The following is a 6,686-nucleotide window of genomic DNA, read 5'->3' as shown; positions in this document are numbered from 1 at the left end:
TCTGGTCCCGGTGCTTTATTCGGTTTCATTTGAGAGATTGCATCCAGAACCTCTTTCTCAGTAAATGGTGTAGATAGAATATCATTCTCCTCCGCCTCTAGCTAAAGGATATCTCCAATAACAGCTTCACTAAGGGACATCATGCTTGCTTCTGGAGGCCCAACAAGTTGTTTATAATAATTAGAGCTATAAGCTTTCGGATTCTCATGCCCCACAATTGTCCCCTCGTCCTGTTCCAGCTGTATTATTTTCTTCTTCCTATGTTTACCATTCGCGATCATATGGAAGAATTGTGTATTGACATCCCCTTGGACAACCTTAAGCACTTTAGCACGCAATGCCCACTTGAGCTCCTCTTCTCTAAGAAGGGCTCATAAGCCTTGCTCAACTTTAGACTTGGAGCTCTACTCATCAACCGTAAGAAGATTAACTTCAGCTTTTAAATCTAGCACATCTGTTAATTGGGTCAGTCGCTCTTTTTCTTGTCTGTAAATCCCACTCTCATCTCTGGCCCAGCCTCGCAAAAACTGTATCAGATGTCTAATTTTATTTTACCATCTCTCAATACTTGTTCGTACACTAACATGCTTTTCCCATTCACGTGCAATGATCTCCAAGAAGTTTTCTTTCTCGAACCAACCTAGTTCGAAAGAGAAAGCATTCTTGTTTGCAATATGTGTAGCCTCTCCCGAGTCTACTAGTAATGGCGTGTTGTCTGAGATCGCCCTATGCATCACACGTACCGACACTAATGGTACTTTTGTTCCCATTCCACACTAGCAAGCACCCTATCTAACTGCTCATAAGTTGGCGTGGGAAATGAATTGGCCCATGTAAATTATCTACCAGTGAGCTTAATTTCTCTCAAACTAAGACTCTCAATAATCATGTTAAACATCATAGACCAGCGTGCATCAAAATTGTCGTTGTTCTTTTCACCTCTCCTCCGAATAATGTTAAAATCCACGCCGACTAGAATTTGAAGAGACTCGTCTCCACAAATCCACACCAAGTCGGCTAAAAAATCAGGTTTGAATTCGGGTTGTGGTGCCCCATATACAGCAACTAGAGACCATTAGAAGCCATCCAATTTCGATCTCACCCGAAATTTGACCATAAAATCCCCCCGAACCACGTTTAGTACCTCAAGCGTTTCGCACTGAACACCTAGTAATATCCCACCAGATCTTCCTCTAGGAGGTAAAACGTGCCAATCAAAATTAGTTCCTCCAAATAAAGTTCCAAGGAATTGTAAGGTGAAATTATCTCGCCCTGTTTGGAGTAGAGAAATAAAATCTAATTTTTGCTCCATCGTTGTCTCAGCCAAGAACCATCTGATAACCCACAAGTATAGGGGATCGCAACAGTTTTCGAGGGTAGAGTATTCAACCCAAATTTATTGATTCGACACAAGGGGAGCCAAAGAATATTCTCAAGTATTAGTAGCTGAGTTATCAATTCATCCACACCTGCAAACTTAATATCTGCAACAAAGTGTTTAGTAGCAAAGTAATATGATAGTAGTGGTAATGGTGGTAAAGGTAATGGTAGAAAAAGTAATACTTTTGGTGTTTTGTAGTGATGATAACAATAGCAACTAAAATGTAAATAAGCGAAGAACAATACATGGAAAGCTCGTAGGCAATGGATCGGTGATAGAGAATTATGCCGGATGCGATCGATCATGTAACAGTCATAACCTAGGGTGACACGGAACTAGCTCCAATTCATCAATGTAATGTAGGCATGTATTCCGAATATAGTCATACATGCTTATGGAAAAGAACTTGCATGAAATCTTTTGTCCTACCCTCCCGTGGCAGCGGGGTCCTATTGGAAACTAAGGGATATTAAGGCCTCCTTTTAATAGAGTGCCGGAACAAAGCATTAACACATAGTGAATACATGAACTCCTCAAACTACGGTCATTCCCGGGAGTGGTCCCGACTATTGTCACTTCGGGGTTGCCGAATCATAACACATAGTAGGTGACTATAGACTTGCAAGATAGGATCAAGAACTCTCATATATTGATGAAAACATAATAGGTTCAGATCTGAAATCATGGCTCTCGGGCCCTAGTGACAAGCATTAAGCATAGCAAAGTCATAGCAACATCAATCTCAGAACATAGTGGATACTAGGGATCAAACCCTAACAAAACTAACTTGATTACATGATAAATCTCATCCAACCCATCACCGTCCAGCAAGCCTACGATGGAATTACTCACGCACGGCGGTGAGCATCATGAAATTGGTGATGGAGGATGGCTGATGATGACGATGGTGACGGATTCCCCTCTCCGAAGCCCCAAACGGACTCCAAATCAACCCTCCCGAGAGAGTTTAGGGCTTGGGGGCGGCTCCGTATTGTAAAACGCGATGAATCCTTCTCTCTGGTTTTTTTCTCCCCGAAAGTGAATATATGGAGTCAGGGTTGAGGTCGGTGGAGCGTCAGGGGGCCCACGAGGCAGGGGGCGCGCCTAGGGGGGTAGGGCGCGCCCCCACCCTCGTGAACAGGTGGAGGCCCCCCTAACGTGGATCTTCCTTCCAGTATTTTTTATATATTCCAAAAAATTCTCCGTTGATTTTCAGGTCATTCTGAGAACTTTTATTTCTACAAAAAATAACACCATGGCAATTCTGCTGAAAACAGCGTCAGTCCGGGTTAGTTCCATTCAAATGATGCAAGTTAGATTCCAAAATAAGGGCAAAAGTGTTTGGAAAAGTAGATACGACGGAGATGTATCAACTCCCCCAAGCTTAAACCTTTGCTTGTCCTCAAGCAATTCAGTTGATAAACGAAAAGTGATAAAGAAAAACTTTTACAAACTCAATTTGCTCTTGTTGTTGTAAATATGTAAAGCCAGCATTCAGGTTTTCAACAAAGATTATGAACTAACCATATTCACAATGACATTTAGGTCTCATGTTTACTCACATCAATGACATAATCAACTAGCGAGCAATAATAATAAATCTCGGATGACAACACTTCGTCAAAACAATCATGATATGATATAACAAGATGGTATCTCGCTAGCCCTTTCTGAGACCACAAAACATAAATGCAGAGCACCTTTAAATATTAAGGACTGACTAGATATTGTAATTCATGGTAAAAGAGACCTAGTCAAGTCATACTCAATGTAAACTAACAGTAATGGATTCAAATGACAGCGGTGCTCTCCAACTGGTGCTTTTTAATAAGAGGATGATGACTCAACATAAAAGTAAATAGATAGACCCTTCGCAGAGGGAAGCAGGGATTTGTAGAGGTGCAAGAGCTCGGTTTTGAAATAGATATGAATAATATTTTGAGCGGTATACTTTCATTGTCAACATAACAACCAAGAGATGGCGATATCTTCCATGCTACACACATTATAGGCGGTTCCCAAACAGAATGGTAAAGTTATACTCCCCCTCCACCAACAAGCATCAATCCATGGCTTTCTCGAAACAACGAGTGCCTCCAACTAACAATAGTACCGGGGAGTTTCGTTTGCAATTATTTTGATTTGATTTGCATAAAGCATGGGACTGGGCATCCCGGTGACCAGCCATTTTCTCGTGAGTGAGGAGCGGAGTCCACTCCTCTTGAGAATAACCCGCCTAACATGGAAGATACAGACAACCCTAGTTAATACATGAGCTATTCGAGCATACAAAACAGAATGTTTATTTGAAGGTTTAGAGTTTGGCACATACAAATTTACTTGGAACGGCAGGTAGATACCGTATATAGGTAGGTATGGTGGACTCATATGGAATAACTTTGGGGTTTATGGAATTGGATGCACAAGCAGTATTCCCGCTTAGTACAGGTGAAGGCTAGAAAAAGACTAGGAAGCGACCAACTAGAGAGCGACAACAGTCATGAACATGCATTAAAATTAATCAACACCGAATGCAAGCATGAGTAGGATATAATGCACCATGAACCTAAACATCGTAGAGGCTATGTTGATTTTGTTTCAACTACATGCATGAACATGTGCCAAGTCAAGCCACTCGAATCGTTCAAAAGAGGATACCACCCTATCATACCACATCATAACCATTTTAATAGCATGCTGGCACGCAGGGTGAACCATTATAAGCTCCTAGCTAATTAAGCATGACACAAGCAACTACAATCTCTAATTGTCATTGCAAACATTTTTATTCATAATAGGCTGAATCAGGAATGATGAACTAATCATATTTACAAAAACAAGAGAGGTCGAGTTCATACTAGCTTTTTTCATCTCAATAAGTTCATCATATAATCATCATTATTTCCTTTCACTTGCACGACCGAATAGTGTGGATAACAATAATAGTGCACGTGCATTGGACTAAGCTGGAATCTACATGCATTCAATTCAAGAGAGAAGACAAGGTAATATGGGCTCTTTGTTAGATCAACTTAATGCATATAAGAGCCACTTTAACATTTTCATTATCGTCTCTCCTATCGACCCCCAGAGAACAAGAAAATAAATAAAACTATTTACACGGGAAAGCTCCCAACAAGCAAAAGAAGAATGAGAAATCTTTTTGGGTTTTTGGTTTTAATTACTACTACAAGCATGGAAAGTAAACTAACTAAAAGCTACAACTATTTTTTTTGTTTTTCTTAAGGTTTATTGAACACACAAGAAGGCTTTTGGTCTAAGTTGGTCTATGGCCACGGCTGGCCTAGCGGATATCCAAAGTTTTAGTTGGGGTCGTATTGAGATGCAGCAGCTATTGCCTCATGAGCTGCCGCTTGGAGACGGGCCGTCTCCGTCCTCCTCTTATACACGTCCGCCTCCTCCCTGGTTATAACATATCTCCCTTTTGCCTGAGAGTCAAAGAAAGCAGGAGCAGGGAGAGCAACGTGATAGGTGCATCGTCTGTCAAAGACTAGTCGGTACTGGAGGAACTGATCGTTCCTCTCAACAAACTGATGACGAACCATGGCCTCACAATCTAAATAAATAGGAGGTAACTCAATATCATACTCACGTATGGGTATATCAAGAAAATTAGCCAGATGGGTTGCATAAATTCCACCAAACAAATCTCCATTAAATCTATTATTATGCAACCTACGTGCAACAATGGCTCCCAAATTATAATGTCTATCTCCTAATACAGCACTCCTGAGAACACTGAGGTCAGGGACACACATGTGACATGCTTCATCCTTACCATTTATGCACCTACATATGAAGAGAGCAAAATAATGTATAGCAGGAAAATGAATGCTCCCTATGGTAGTTTGTGTTATATCTCTAGATTCCCCCAAAGTTATACTAGCAAGAAAATCTCTAAATTCAGATTTACGAGGTTCATTAGGACTACCCCATTGTGGAAGTTTGCAAGCAGTGTTAAAATCCTCTAAGTCCATAGTATAAGAATTTTCATAAAGATCAAGCAGGACAGTTTGAGAATTGCGTGATGATGAAAATTCAAACCTTCTCACAAAGGAATCAGTGAGATAGTGGTACTGGCGGCACTTATCTGCCTTGAAGCTCTCAAGATCGGCATTACGCACATACGTGTTAAATTCTTCCTTGAATCCTGCTTGATCCATAAAGTCCTCTGAAGGCCATTCACAAGCCCACACTTGAGCTTCCCTTGGTGGTTCATCGTCGGCATCGTGTATTGCGAGCCTGGGTCCTTGCTTTCTTGAATGACCACCTTGGTACATTTTCCTAAACATATTTCTTCCTCTGAAAAATTTCTGAAATTTTAGTAACTTCAAAATAAGAGTGAACCAAACTCAACAAAATTGATAGCAACTACTCCTACAAATGCCTAGAGGCAATATCATGCATCAAAAATACTTTTGATCATATAAATTTGACATGCAAGCTCAAGAACAGGGTCACCTAAGCAGCAAAAATATGCAATGAATAAAGCACTAGAACAAAAACTAATTGGACCATTGGAGGAGTCACATACCAAGGAACAATCCCCCAAAGTAGTTTTGTGAGAGGTGCTTTGAGCAAGAAGATCGAAAATGGTAGCAAAATGAGCTTGGACTTGGGTTTGAGCTGGTTAGTGATGTTTGTGGGAGGAAGAAAGAGTGTGTAGTAGCTGGAATAAGTGGAGTGGAGCCACCGTGGGCCCACGAGGCAGGGGGGCGCGCGCTCCACCCTCGTGGCCAGGTGCTTGCTCCCCCCTACTGTGTTCTCAGTGCCAGATATTCTCAAATATTCTAGAAAAAATCATATTTAAATTTCAGGGCATTTGGAGAACTTTTATTTTTGGGGTATTTTTTATTGCATGGATAAGTCAGAAAATAGACATAAATTACTATTTTTGATTTATTTAATATAAATAACAGAAAGTAAAAAGAGGGTACACAGAGTTGTGTTTTCTAAATTCATCCATCTCATGCTCAGCAAAAGGAATCCACTAACAAGGTTGATCAGGTCTTGTTAACAAACTCATTCCAAATAACATGGAATCGGAGAATTTTCTAATAACACTAGGTTACCTCAACAGGGATATGCACATCCCCAACAATACGAATATCATATTTCTTCAGGAAGAGGAAATTCAAAACCTCCAAAAATAATCGATGGAATTTTTACAATAGAGTTTATACTCTGAACTTGAGGTTGTTTCCTCAAAAAGTGTACCGTATGCTCATTGCCATTAACATGAAAAGTGACATTGCCTTTGGTGCAATCAATAACAGCCCCTGCA

The sequence above is a fragment of the Triticum urartu genome, chromosome 5A (genome assembly GCF_056163025.1).
Source record: "Triticum urartu cultivar PI428250 chromosome 5A, HENAU_Tu73, whole genome shotgun sequence".
NCBI classification, from domain to species: domain Eukaryota; kingdom Viridiplantae; phylum Streptophyta; class Magnoliopsida; order Poales; family Poaceae; genus Triticum; species Triticum urartu.
The sequence above is the reverse complement of the archived record's forward strand: the minus strand, read 5'-3'. Positions refer to the sequence as shown.